The sequence below is a fragment of the Physeter macrocephalus genome, chromosome 1 (genome assembly GCF_002837175.3).
Source record: "Physeter macrocephalus isolate SW-GA chromosome 1, ASM283717v5, whole genome shotgun sequence".
NCBI lineage: Eukaryota > Metazoa > Chordata > Mammalia > Artiodactyla > Physeteridae > Physeter > Physeter macrocephalus.
In genome coordinates this window covers 131,876,696-131,892,000 of record NC_041214.2, presented here as the reverse complement: position 1 = coordinate 131,892,000, position 15,305 = coordinate 131,876,696, and positions in this window count along the sequence as shown.

Sequence of the window (15,305 nt, the reverse complement as noted above, 5' to 3'; positions counted from 1 at the left end):
GAGCCTGTGCTCCTCAACGGGAGAGGCCACAGCGGTGAGAGGCCTGCGTACCGCAAAAAAAAAAAAAAAAAGTTAAAACCATTTTAGAGAAAAGCAGAATGAAGTTTGTGAAAAAAATGTTATACTCTGTGCCAGGATTAATACTGTCCACAGTGTTGAAAGGTTTGTGGTCTTGCCTTCGAGGAAGCTAAAAGGTCAGAAACCACAAAGATGCGTGTATGCTGTCCTTTGCACAGTTACTAATTTTTCTCGTTATTTCCATAATGAGATGTACTATTTCAAGAGAGAATCCAGTCCCTCTTGGCAGTTACTTTTAGTGTTTTCAGGCAGGCAGCTCTTTTGCTTTTATGTTATGGCCTTGGCCAAGGAGTTCAGATAGACTTTTCATTTATTCATAGACTTTTCATTTATTCAGCAAGAATGTATAAATTTATTATTATTTGTTCGTTACTCTTCATTACTACACTGTAAATTCCATGAGGTCAAAGACATATCAAGTTTGAACACCATTGTATTGATACATCCCACATCTTACACAAGGTTTAGACAAAATTAGTGTAAGTACATATTTTTTGAATAAATTAAGGAATGATTAAATTAAGTTTAATCAAATGCTTTGCTCTCAACTCTGGTCCAGGGCTTTAGATTGATAATGTGTGAAAAACATAAAATTTGCAGGCAAAATCCCTCTCCTTTAGAAGCTTTTAGTCTACTTGAACAGATGAAATATACACACATAAGATCTTAAGAAAAAAATACCTAGGCTTTTGCATGTATCTGAATATTTAACTTAAATCTTCTGTCAATTCAACCCATTTTATTAAAAGTTCTCTTATTTAAACAATGCTGATTGTTTATATGTGGACAGAACTATAAAAAGTTGAGGGTAAGCATTGCAAAGAATGAATAAGTAGAGTGTTGTTAACGTTCAAAGGGGGAAAATACTTAGTTGGATAGACAAATCACAAAGATTTATGGGTACGTGCACACTGAGTATCGAAGGATAGGTATGATATCATTATGCCCAAATAAATATTTTAGGTAGGAGAAAAATGTAAGTGTACATATTATCTTTGCATTTCAATTAGATGTACTAGTAATATAAATAAAATAGAATACAGTTAGTCATACCTTGACCGAGTCTTTTATGATTGTTTATAAGCATAATTTAATCTTAATTAGTTAATTAGTGATTGGCATTGATGTAGGTGTTTAAAATTGCTCACCTCCTGTGAACCAATTACATCTCTTTTTATTCCTGAATTGCCTTGAAAGTAAGGAGAAATAAAGACCACTTTGAATAATTTCTGTAGTGGAGCATAGAATGAATAATCAGGATGAATTTGGTTACAGGAAATCTGACTGTGCTTCTTTTACTTAATATTTCCTTCCATCTCTACAAAGAAAAATATAACACCCATATTATAGTATTTCATACCACAGGAGGAATCTTATCCTTTGCCTTAGGAAGGAATAGATAGTGATATGTTGGCAAAGAAGTCAGTTGAATTATTTACTTTATTAACTATTTATATTTCTATAGGTGTAAGTAAATTTAATTTTCAATGCTATTTAACATGCTGGAAGCTTGAATGGATAATGAATTTTTCATATAAGTTTAGCTGAAATGAATGACTGCTGATAGTTTTCTTAAAATTTAATATTAATTAGTAATTGCATTCTCTTAATGGGAAACAAGTGTGTTGGTTTACTACGCTTTCTTCCATTGCAAAAAGCGTATACCCATTTTAGGCTTCTTGGAAGAGCCAATGATCTGGCCTTTTTTTTCCACGTGTGAAGTTCAACTCACATGTGACTGAAAATTGATTCTAGAGGTTCTGAATATTATTTGCCTTTCCTAGTTCTGACTGTTGTTCTTTCATAAGTAATCACCACGGTTAGCATGCGTCTGAACTGTTGTTACTTCGAGTACTTGGCTGCTGACAAGTCTTACCATGATTCTGGAAATTCAGCAGGCTCCTGGTGTGTACTTGTTGATAGTTGTATCATCTTTTTTGGTTTGCACAATGTCATCTAAGATGCTACAAAACATTGTACACAAAGGTGTGGATTGTGGGACATAAGATTTCAGTTATTATTTAGGCTCAGAAACTTAGAGTCTCTGTGACTCTTTTTTTGGCTGGGCCACGTGACTTGTGGATCAAACCCAGGCCTGAGTCCTAACCACTGGACCACCAGGGAATTCCCTGAATCTCTGTGACCTTCCTTGAGCAGATAGATTACACCTCTCTAATTCTTAAAATACAAAATAGAGTTGCTTATACTGCTTCACAGAATTGTAGTAAAGAGTAACTTGGAGGGAAATGAGGTTATTAAGTAAAGAGCCTGATATTTAATGAGTATTGGTTGCCTTTCTGTAGGAATCTATGTTGTCATGACTAGCAGATTGCTAGTTCGGGTTAGAAATCTCCAAGCACACTCCAAATGGGTCGAAATAGCCACTCCTTGGACTTTTAGTCCCAGGATCTAGCCAAGTTACTATCTCTGTACAAAGAATAATGCTAATACACGTATGTCCTCAAACCACTCGTTTACTTTTCTGGCATATGTGAATTACTGGATATGTTTAGGAAGAAGTCTGAGGTTATTGATTGTTTAAACCGACAAGGGAGTGTTAGATGCTACGGGGTGCAGCTGGTCGCCTCCTCCAGCCCATTTCTCCGGTGGCACGTAAGGCATATCTGCAGCTCTGCTCCTGGGATTGCAGTGTCAGGTGCGGGGGACTCGCTCACCGCCTGCCTGCCCGGGAGGAGCTGGGAGCCTCCTGATTAGCACCACGGACAGCTCGTGCGTCTGGAGGAGGGAGGCGGGAGGACTCCGCTTTCTGCGCCGCTGCTAGGAAGGGGGAGTGCAGTAGCGGCCGACAGGGGAGGATAGAAGAGAGGAAAGGAGGGAAGACTCGGTGGGGAGTGCAGGAAAACCGGGAGCAACCAAAGCAGCAGCTCCGGGGGGTAGGTGCTCAGCTCCGCTGCCCTCATTACTCAGGCAAACGCAGCTGAGCTTACCGGGCGGGTTGCTTCCCAGTTCCTCTGGGCCGAGGCTGCCGTCTAGACCTGACTCCAGGTGAGTTAAGCAGAGAGATGTACGGAAAGGTCTAGAGCTACAGGCTTGGAGTTGTTGAGGTTTTGCCGCTTTTCAAGCGCTGGCGGCTTTGCAATATTTCACAAAGTCACAGGCATTCTGGTCTCGGCATTGGCCCCACAGGCTGAGGGTGAGAGGATAGGCAGTGAGGGGTGGGGGGTTGTGATCCGCACGGCAAGGATGGGGGGATTTGGAAGGAATTCACCTGAAGTGACTGGGCTTTTAAAAATGTCCCCAAATGCACGCGTTATATGTAAGCTTTCTAGACAGTCATTTGTTTTCCTGGCAGCCCGTTTTGTCCTTCTGTCTTCCTTCTTTCTTTTGGGCTCATGCCCAGTTTTCTAAGCCAAGTCAGAGGATTTCAAAGGTGTGGAGTACACAAGGGAACAGGGCAACCTTGCCCTCTAAGTGGGGAGCGGTATTTCTTTTTCCCTGATTTTTCCCAGAGGGTAAACCTCTTGAGTAACCGGTGGTTCTTTTGCTCTGTACTCTCCATAAGCTTCTTAAAAGACAGGAAACTTAAGGCTCTCTAGACAGGCTCTGAAGTGTGATGGCAATTTAGCTTAAAAGCCATGTTGTTTCACTCATCTCCTCTTCATCCTTTGTTCCAAAGTTATTACCATTTTGGATTTCTTTAACAGCACAACTTCTAAGTGTCTGACTGACAGGTAATATATTTCTCATTCTGCCAATAAATGGGAAAAGTGATGAGTTCACATTAAGTTTATTTTCATGGAAGGACTTTGGGGAAAGGGATTGATGAAGAAATTGTGGGAATGAAATTAAGAACACTTCCCACAGATCTTCTTAATTTTTTTCACGTTTGCTTCATTTTTAAAGATCTAATATGTGTGTGTGTGTGTGTGAGCAGCAAAATCCCTAAAATGTGTTATGAGTTTATTTGGTTTAGAAGCTACTTTCTTACTAGGAGCACTAGTTTATAATCCTCATGGTCACAAGAGTGTTCTAAATGTTTTGTGTTTAGGTACTTGGGGTAGCTAGTTTTGTTTTTGGATTCAATACTTCATGGACCTCTCTGGATACTTCTGAGTAGAATTGGTGGGCATACAATTAGTCATATCGGCTACTGTGCATTTTAATAGTAGTGAAGTATACAAATTATAAATTTAGCAAGTAAATATTGGAACCCAAATTTGTGGATGAAATTTAAATATCTTTCAGATATTTACTAAACTCTCTACCAGGGCCTAGTGTCATTTTATACTTGAAAGAGAGCTTACTGGTTTTTCACATTGAGACATATGCATCTCAAGTTTTGGTAATTAAAAGATATTTTACTTTGCTCTTCTTTTAATTTAACATCAGCCTGGGTTTAACAAATTTTTCTTGATGTCTACAACTGTAAGCCAGGTTCCTTCACATATATTCCCTTTCTAATATCTTGTAGAGTTTAGAGAGAACAGTAATGTTAGCTCCATTTTTCAGGTGAAGAAACTGTGACATAGTGGGATTAATTTTCCTAAATTTCTATAATTATTATGTTACAAATCAGGAGTTTAAGACTCAGTTATTCAACTTAAAGTTCAGTTCTTTTTCCCAAAAAATGCACAGCTGCTTTTGGTTGGGACTATTGTAATAGTGATAAATGAGTATGACTTACGTAAAATACCTTAAAATATTTCTAGTTTTTTTTCTGGTTATTTATTCAGACTTTTTTATATAAAAGATACTTTAATATAATTGTGCAGAGTTACACTCATATTCTCCTCACCTTCAAACAATTACTTAACCCCTAACAGTTAACTTTGTGTCCTCCTTAATAGGAGTAGATTGAAAGGCAGACTCAGTGTTATAGTAGGGATGTTCTTGGGAATAATTTATGGCTTATAATCCAGATAGAAGACTGTCCACATTTAGATGCATTTGAAAACTTCTTAGTGTGTATTTGAAACTACAGCTACAACATGCTTTCAGAGTAAACCGCCAGACTTGACAATGAACAGTCTTTAAGATTCCTTGAGAACACTGGCAGATAGTGTATGTATAATATAGGATTTATGAGAAGAGGAGGGTTAGGAACTGAATGGTTTTATATTTTAATATGTGACCACATTCATAAAAATTTTCCCATGCTGTATATATATGAGTGTATATATATATATATATATATATATATATACCATTCTGTATAAATATATTCATAAATTTTCAAAAATTGTCCCATGCTGTATATATATGAGTGTTTCAATGTCTGATATAGTGTGGTTCAAAGTAAGCTCATTATAACTCTTGTGGGAGTGAAAAAACCTATAAGCTTGGTTCAGCTTTTTCCTTTTAATTCTTAAGTGGTAAAACTCTGCTGTACGTTGGCCCTTAAAGAGTCCATTTGAGTTTCAAAGACAGTTTGTGATTTTTTGCCCCGGGGAGGTGTTGTGTGTGTGTGTGTGTGTGTGTGTGTGTGTGTGTGCGTGTGTGTGTGTGCGCGCTCAGCAGACATTGTAGGCATATGAGAAGAAAGTGAGCAGGAACAGTAAATACTAGACAGAAAACTTCTTGGAGTCTCATATCCTTTGAAATTCTTTCTCCATGTTACACACATAGCATTAATCGCTGAATTTGGGAACTAATTATGTGGTATGCAACTTTACATCTGATCGCAGGAGTCCATGTATACGCATCACTCAGGTGTTCTTGAATGAATCTGGATAAACAAGTTCTGTGACTCCTGACCATCTGACCAGTTCCCTTCAGGTTCTGGCACTACCAGGAGGGCTTAAATGATTTTCCTCAAATCTCAACATCTCCTCTTCTCTCAGAACCTGCAGAGCAGCTCAACAGGGTGTGTGTGAGGCTTCCCGTAGTTTTAACCTTTCTGAGAGATGGGGTCCTCTTGAGAGTGCTGACCAAAGCCTTATTTCTCTTCCTTTGCAGTTCTTTCAGATAGACAGCTGAGCAAGGAAGGAAGGACAGAGGAGGATAAGAAGAGATACATCATTTTATCCCTCAGGAGAGAATGAGGACCATTGTACATATTTATCCAGAAATATTTATCTACAAACATTCTTGATCAAGAGAGATTTGCATACACATTGCAGTAAAATACCTAGTCAACTTCTAGTCATTTCTGTGCAATATAGGGAGTTGGAAATAAGATGGGCAACTGCTGGGGAAATACGGGAGACAGTGCAGAATATGTACGGGGCAAGGGAATGGGGTAGTTTCTTTCCATCATTTCCCATCATTGATTAAGGGCTGCTCTAGGAATGGGGTTGGGGGGCATTAATGCCCTAGAATTTCTGGAAAACCTTATGCACAGGCTGAGACAGCTCTGGTGATGCAAGAAAGCCTTTGGGCAGAGAGTCACTGCTTATCCTTGACCTTGTTTGACCCACATGCATGAGAACAGTGAGTGCTGAGGAGGTGTGGGTAGAGTAGGGGCAGATCTTGTTATAGGAGTATAATGAACATTCACTTATGAAAGTGAGTTCTTTATTTCACATATGTGATGCACACTGGGTCAAGAAACTGGTTAAAAATTTGCAGTGGTGTGAATTGAATTTTGGATTGTGCTTTCCTGTTAGGGCCGTGTTCACTTGGTTGCTCATTTTAACATGAATAGTTCAGAGGAGGCATGAGATACCAGGGAGATGATTGAACATCTTAAATTTTAGTGTATATTCATTCATTGTGAACTTCATCCCTGTTTGCCCTTTGTGGTGACACTGATGGCATAAGGGAATATTATGGGACATTTAATGCAGAAAAATACGGAGACATATGTACAGTGGACATGGTTGGCAACCGCAGTATTCATTGCAGTTGTTTCAATGTCAGGGTAACTTTGGACAAACATCTTTTATTCACGACTAATAAGAGAAGGTGGAGAAATTGGTCTTAGGATGTTGACTTTAACGTAAGTTTTTAATTCTTAAAATGGGCAGCATTATAGCAAAGAAAAAGAAGTCACTGAACAAAAATTTTTGTCATGTATAATTCATGGGTTATTCTGGTTTGTTGAATCAAATCTTTAAATGTATTATTGAAGCATAGGAAGAATTATAGAAAATTATGCCTTTTTATACAGATATACAATTAATGAGCTGTACTGAAGGTATGGGAATGAACAACCCAATTATTTTTTACTGAGTGAAGAATTTCCTTTTTTAAAATTCTGAACTAAACTAGCAGTTTAGTGTGATGTGCTATTTATTACTTGAGCTCCAAAATTTGCAACCAAAAAGGATACATATGTTGAACTTAGTTTTTCTTGGAGAACTGTGATATGAACGAGCAGTGAAATTGCAGAAGACAAATGAAGAAGTTTAATAATTCCCATACTAAATAATAATAAGGTTAAATTATAACACACTTATCAAGTGTCAGACATTCACTTAGGGTTAGCAAGAATTATCTCAGCTAATCCTGGAAATAATGCATATGTATCTTGGAGTAATAAAATGTCTTACACACCTGGATTTGAAATTGTCTCTTGCTAGCTATGTGAGCTTGAAACAAATGATGTAGCCTCTCTTCCACTCAGTTGCTTCTTCTATGAAACAGGGAGATTAATAGTATCTAACTTATAGATTCTTTGTTCATGTTTTGCTTCTTAGTGTAGTTCAGGTCCAATTAGGCTGAGGCTGCCAGTTTTATTAAAGCCATGATATTTACCCTAGTTCTTTCTGTACTCTCCTTTCTTTATCTATAAACTGAATAAAATGCCTGTTTTGTAGAGTTTTCATTAGTATATTAAAGAGATTCAATAAAATCATTTATGTAAGAGACTTAGCACGTGGTAGACATTCAATAAGTATTTTTCCTGCCCACTCACATATTGCTGTGGAGATATTCTACATATTTTCCAGTTTCATATTTCTCTTTTTTTTTTTTTTTTTTTTGTGGTATGTGGGCCTCCCTCTGTTGTGGCCTCTCCCGTTGCGGAGCACAGGCTCCGGACGCGCAGGCTTAGCAGCCATGGCTCACGGGCCCAGCCGCTCCGCGGCACGTGGGATCCTCCCAGACCGGGGCGCGAACCCGGTTCCCCTGCATCGGCAGGCGGACGCGCAACCACTGCGCCACCAGGGAAGCCCCTCATATTTCTCTTTTCAAACTCCGTGTCAATCTTGTACAAGACATTCCCATCTCCTGCTTCTCTTCTGATGTTCTGTAATCATTAAGCTCTAGAAAAGTTGAAGAAAGTATTTTTTATAACTTTTACTGTGCTTAAGCTTTTGAAGAGAAGCATGCTAGGTCTCGGGACCAGTTTTGATAAGAAAAGGGAAATATTTATCCCATACAGCATTTACTCCTTCCCACCCTTGACAGTTTTGTACTGTCATTCTTTCAGCAGTAAGTGAGATTTTTCTGTTTAAGTGGTTTGCTATTTGTGGTAGCATAATTCATGTGTGGACTTCATTCTATTAACATAAATATAATGGAGAGTTGGGCAATGATTTGTTTTTAACAAGAGGAAAAAATGGACACAGTGTTTCTAATATTGCTTTGAAAATCTCTCAAATTAACTTTGATTCGGTTGGCAAAGGTAACATCACAAACTCACTGGTAGGTGGTGTTCTTAAAAAGTAATGTTTGGGGCTTCCCTGGTGGCGCAGTGGTTGAGAATCCGCCTGCCGTGCAGGGGACACGGGTTCGTGCCCCGGTCCGGGAAGATCCCACATGCCGCGGAGCGGCTGGGCCCGTGAGCCATGGCCGCTGGGCCTGCGCGTCCGGAGCCTGTGGTCCGCAACGGGAAAGGCCACAACAGCGAGAGGCCTGCATACCGCAAAAAAAAAAAAAAAAAAGTAATGTTTGAACCTTCTAGGTATTGTCCCCAGACTGGCTTAATAGGATTTAATTTTGGATGTAACTTATCTGCTAACTAGGAAGGTTCTTGCATGAAGATATTAGCTTCATCAGATATAGGGTTGCTCAAGACTCTCTGTATGGGATTAAAAAAAGGCTGAAATATCCGCAACAAGAGAGGCTGCGACAGTGAGAGGCCTGCGCGCCGCGTTGAAGAGTGGCCTCCACTCACTGCAACTAGAGAAAGCCCTCGCACAGAAACGAAGACCCAACACAGCCAAAAATTAATTAATTTTAAAAAATAATAATATATGCACAAATTCTTTGAACTTGAAAATATTAAAACTACATCTTTGATTTCCTTAAAAAAAGGCTGAAATAGAAAATTTCATCTCTAAATTAGACATACTGGTGTATTCGTATTGACTGTATGGTCATGATAATGATATCAATAATATGGCTCATATAGACAAGTAATAGATAACACAGTTACCAAGATAAATCCTGTTACTGAGTTTAATACCTCATTTTTTCCCAGGATCTCTCAAATTCATCACTCTTTAATTTTCGTTCCTTTGCTTATTATACTGGTGTATTAGTTTCCTACTGCTGATCTAAGAATTTACCACAAACTTAATGACTTAAAACAGCACAAATTTATAGTCTTATAGTTTGGAGGTCAGAGTTCCAAAATCAGTTGCACTGGGCTAAAGTCAAGATATCTACAGGGCTGGTTTGTTCTGGAGGCTTTGAAGGGGGAATTCCTTTTCTTGCCTTTTTCTGCTTCTAGTGGCCATCTGAATTCATTGGTTTATGGCCCCTTCCTGCACTTTCAAGGTGCATTTCTCCTATTTTTGTTTCTGTCTCTACATTGCATCTTCCTCTCAACTCTGAGTTCTCTTCCATCCCTCTTGCGATTACTTTGGGATCACCTGATGATCCAGGATAATTTTCCCATCTCAGTGTACTTAACTCAATCACATCTGCACATTCTCTTTGATTATGTAAGATAATACATTCACAGAGTCTGGGGATTAGGAGAAGAACATCTTTGGGAGGCTATTATTCAGCAGCCACAAATGGGAGTAGTATTTTTGTGCTCTGAGACCCTGAAAATAATGTTCTTGCTTCCCCATGGAAAAAGCAAGGTGCATTTGGGATTTTTAAAAAATCCTTTAGGAGATATTGATGGAGACTTTTCCTAACAAAGATGCTAATCAATTAAACACCGTTTAAATTATTAAATCTAGTGTTAGTAAAATGTAAGTGGAATTATTTGCACTTCTAGGGTCAAAACTATTAATTAAATCCATAGTCTATCAAGGGCAACATCTGGATTACTTAGGTTTAAATTACGTAGGGCAGTGTCTATGATGGTTCTTACTTATGACGTTTAGCTCTTGTGTATAAAGCCAAATCCATAAAAGAATTCACAGAAAGCTTGGTTCTCTTTTAAAACTTTGCAGGGCATAATTTTCAAGGGGATGTCAGACAGTGGTTCCATAATAATTGGTGCTCTTCATAAATCTGCGTTGTGAATATTTTACCTCATGAGTTATATATACTAATTGTAGACTTCCAGGAGAAATTTAATGATGGTCATGTTAGCTTTCAAATCTTTTCTGTAACCCAGAAGAGGACTGTTGCATGAGGTGGAGTTATTTTTCCCCCATACCATTATTGCCAAAGGGAACTTGAAATGGCCTGTTCACATTAATTTAATGCAAATGAATTCTTGCTGCCTCACAAATTTGTCTTTCTTTTTTCTTAAAATTATGTGTAAATGGATGTGACATGCTTTACTGGTTGTTGTGCAGGGAGCATTGTCCTTTCTAAAAGCTCCCTCATTTGTCAAAAGAAGCCATTAAGAGAAAAATAAATTATCTGATCACAGTATTAAGAATGACCTTAAAACTATAAATTGTATTATCAGTACAATAGCTGAATGGTCTTTGCAGTTGTGGAAACTCCAGAGGAAACACTTGTTTAGATACAAAGCTATTATAATCATCCAAAATCCATGTTTATCTTTTACCCTGTAAAAGGTAATGTATGTAGAATACAGTTTTGCCTTATAGCTCTCTCCTTGCTTTCCAGAAACTAGTTCAGATACTCTTAAGTTTTTAAGTGTTTTTCACTGTCTTTAATATTTTTAATGTCAAAGAAACAATGTAATTTTTATGGAGACCCAGGCAAAAATAAAAGAGGAGTTTGTATAACATGGAGTTAAACAAGGATGATTATGAATGGTCATTTTTGATAGGGGACTGCACAGCTATCCTTTTGCGTGTAAATGCAAATGCATTATTGAGGGAAGTCAAGATTTGACTAAGGAACTCTGCTGATGTTTAAGTAAGTCTTAAGAAGAAGAGTAATGCACAAGCATATTTTTAGCTTCCATGCCCAGAGATATAGTAGTTGTACAATAAATGGTCTTTTTCTACTACTGAGGAGGCATCTTCTCCAGCCATGCTATTCATCTAAGCAAGAACTTCGACTGAATTTTCAGCAACCGTTAAGTAAAGAGGATGGCGTGATAGGCTGCTTGTACATATGGCCCTCTTTAGCAGGCCAGCTGTTACTTTTGTCCACCCACATCTCTGAGGACATATGGCATTACTTTGGCTGTGGCAGCAAGTGCGTGTGGACGTGTCTCGCTGTGAGTATAAGACTGCTGGCTGTCTTCCTCTTGTTGCTCATGCAACCAACTGTCTCGGGTAGACAACTTATTATCCATAGCACTAGATTTGAGGATGGTAAATGATGTTATTATTAATTGATATTAAAATAATATGATTAGTTTTCTCTTCAGTTTGATTACCAGACCTAATGGATGTTTGCTATTATAAAGCTTGCAGAAGAAATGATGGCTTTTCCAAGAATAGTAGTCAGGGCTTTTCAAAAAAAACCTGACTCATTCAAAAGTACAGAGTTATATAGAACCAAAATAGCAGGGGCATCAGAAATGCTATGGAGATCATTTATTGTGGAATAATCAATTAATGAAATGTAACAATGAATCTGTTGTTAGTTGTGGCTATGAGGAAAAAATAAGGAGAAAACGTGATCAGACAGGCTGGAATGAAGAGTCATCTAATCCTTGTGTAACTTATTTCACAGAGTTTGCAGTGTTCTATAAAACAATGTTTTTAAATTGGATTCATTTTTTTCAGTACTGTGAGGTCTGAAGTTGCAAAGTGAAGCATTTAAATACTTGCAACAAGTGTGTGCTTTTCAGTGGTGGCCCTAGAATTCCTATGTACGGGGGCTCTTAAACTGCCTTCTCATAGGAAGGCAAGGCGAGAGGGCACTTGCTGAGGGCATGTGTGCAGAACTTGATTTAGATTATACGTCAGTTCTCTAAAGAGAAGAATGGGTGGTGCTGCTTCGGATTATGGAGAAAATAACAACATTGCAAGGTACTTTTGTTGCCACTACTGGAACATTTTTGTAATCAGATTTGTTTTAGATCTCTCTTATAAAATCACACAGTAATTTCACATGCTACATTTGGCAAATCTGAAAATTGTTCAGTAAGACTGTATTTACTAAATATTAGGTAAATAAAATCAAGATTTGCATAGGTAATATTGACAAGCAGTATTTCCAGATGTAGAAATGATAACTTTTCAAAGTGCTTTTGGATATCACTTATCTACAGAGTCTCAGTTTCAGTACTACGGCACATCTATTAATTACCATTAAGGCTGTATGTGAAATATTTGGCAATACAGGTATCAAAGATTTGTGGTAATGGTGATGGATGCGTGGAATACAACATCGTTATTATTACTCACTGGCCTTGAGAACTTCAGTTTTCATCCTTCTTCACCTTGCTGTACCATACTGACTGACAACTTTAAATTATTTGAGCTGTAAAAAAATATATTCTTGGAACTCACTGTTTTATTTTTTATTTTTTGGGTCATTATGTATTTACTGTGGTGAAGTATCAGATAACCAATGTGGCAGTTTAGATGGAAGCAAGCAGAATGTAAACATGTTTACTACCAAGAAATCTACTATATTAATTTTATTGACAGAAAAAATGTACAGATAATTTTACTCAGATTTTTTGCTAAATCTTTTTGTTATGTGTTTATATTTTTACAGTTGACCTTTCTTTGTCGAGTGTGTGTTTGTACACAAAATCAATCTTAGAGATCTTAGCCAAAGGGTGGATTTCTTAAGGTGACTGTTTCAAATATATATAAATTATGGCACAATAGTGACAAAATGGCAATATAAGGAGCCATAAAAATGGGCATAAGATGGGAAATAATGGTTAAAAACACTTGCAAATGAATAATTCATTTTGTTTTAAATTCTCTTTGGTTTTTAGCTGAGAAAATGAACTAAAATTATATAAATCATTTGTATTTGTTTTATATGTGTATACATATATGTGTGTATTATAAATACAAAAAAGATGGTATATTATTTAGCATATACATACTCATCTGTATACATATATGCATCATGAAAATGAGCATATGTGATATACACATATTGTACACTTTCATTTTTATTTCTATTTTCTCACTTTTTTTAGCAACGAACTAAAGAAAACAAGGAGAAATTTTTACTTGGTAATTTGATCTTTCATATTCTTTTTGCCTCAGATTTATGGTTTTCTTTGTGAGCAGACCTCTGAGATCAACAAATATCATATAATCCTTGTGGATGTTTTGAAAGCAGTGTGCCACTATAAAGTGTGCATGTGCAAAACTGTGTGAATGAATGTTTTATCCTTGACAGAGAAAAGCCAGTTAAAATTATTTACTGTGAGGCTTCCCTGGTGGCACAGTGGTTAAGGATCCACCTGCCAATGCAGGAGACATGGGTTCGAGCCCTGGTCCGGGAAGATCCCCACATGCCGCGGAGCAATTAAGCCTGTGTGCCACAACTGCTGAGCCTGTGCTCTAGAGCCCGCAAGCCACTGAGTCCACGTGCCACAACAACTGAAACCTGCGTGCCACAACTACTGAAGCCCACGCACCTAGAGCCCGTGTTCCACAACAAGAGAAACCACCGCAGTGAGAATCCCACGCACCGCAACGAAGAGTAGCCCCCGCTCGCCGCAACTAAAAGAAAGCCCGCACACAGCAACGAAGACCCAACGCAGCCATAAATAAATAAATAAATAAGTTTACTGCGTGGTAGCACCAATGCAATGAAAAATCAGATACCTATCAGTGTAACCATTAAACAAATGTTTTTGAGCACCTATTCAGTACCCAGCACAAATTTAAGTAGTGGAAATATAGCCATAAACAAAATTAAGGCCCTACCCTTAAAAGCAAATGTGCAGGACAAAAGATTGGTTAAGCTGAAACACAGTTCAGAACCAGGAATTAAAGTTTCTGTGTAGTTCAGATGTTATTTAAGCCATGTTATGTCACCCACTTAAATTACAAGAAAGCAGTTCCTCCATCCATCCCTTGGGGAATAGTGGCAGAGAAATTAGTCTGTTATGCTTGAACTTAAATGATTCAGTAAATGTAAAATGCTATATATGATAAAAGCAGTCTTTCGATTACTGGGAAATGATTAAAAAAAATCATAAAATGGTGTTGAAGTAATTAGCTATATGTGTTTCTTAGTCGCAAAAAGGTATAATGAACCATTCACAAAAATTACTTCCAGAGTAATTGTCAAGTAACTCTTCAAAATATAAAGAAAAAAGCCTAGAAGCAAATATCATTTATAATATTAGGGGAAAATTTACTTTCCTAAGTACAGCCCCAACCATTGACAGAAACAATAAGGAACGGATTGATGAATTGGACTTTGTTAAAATAGAAAACTTTTATATTTCAAAAGACACTATAGGTATAAAAAGCAAATGCCAAATCAGGAAAAATTAATTGCAATTTATTTGACATATAAATAGTTCCAACAAATCAGAAAAGATTAGTAGTCCAGTAGAAAAAAAGGCAAGGTGCATTGGCAGGAAGCATCAAGAGCCTCATATGAACCGTAAATGTATTAGAATTTCTGTTGTTCACAAACAAAATGCAAAAAACAATAGAGAAAACCATTTATATGGAGATAATTGTAATATTTTAACAAAATTATAGTATGAATTTATTCATGTTATAAATATATGTGTGAAACTATTTGCAGGTTCATATTCATAGAGTTTTTCTCTTTTAAACTTCTGCATTTTCAAAGGTATGTTCACACCTCAGAATACACCCTTTGTTGTTGAAAGCAGCCTTTCAAATATACACTCACATATCATTTTCTATAAATTTTATAGAGAGTAAGGTCCAAAATGCCTTATCAGAAACTATATTTCAGGGCTTCCCTGGTGGCGCAGTGGTTGCGCGTCCGCCTGCCGATGCAGGGGAACCAGGTTCGCGCCCCGGCCTGGGAGGATCCCACATGCCGCGGAGCGGCTGGGCCCGTGAGCCATGGCCGCTGGGCCTGCGCGTCCG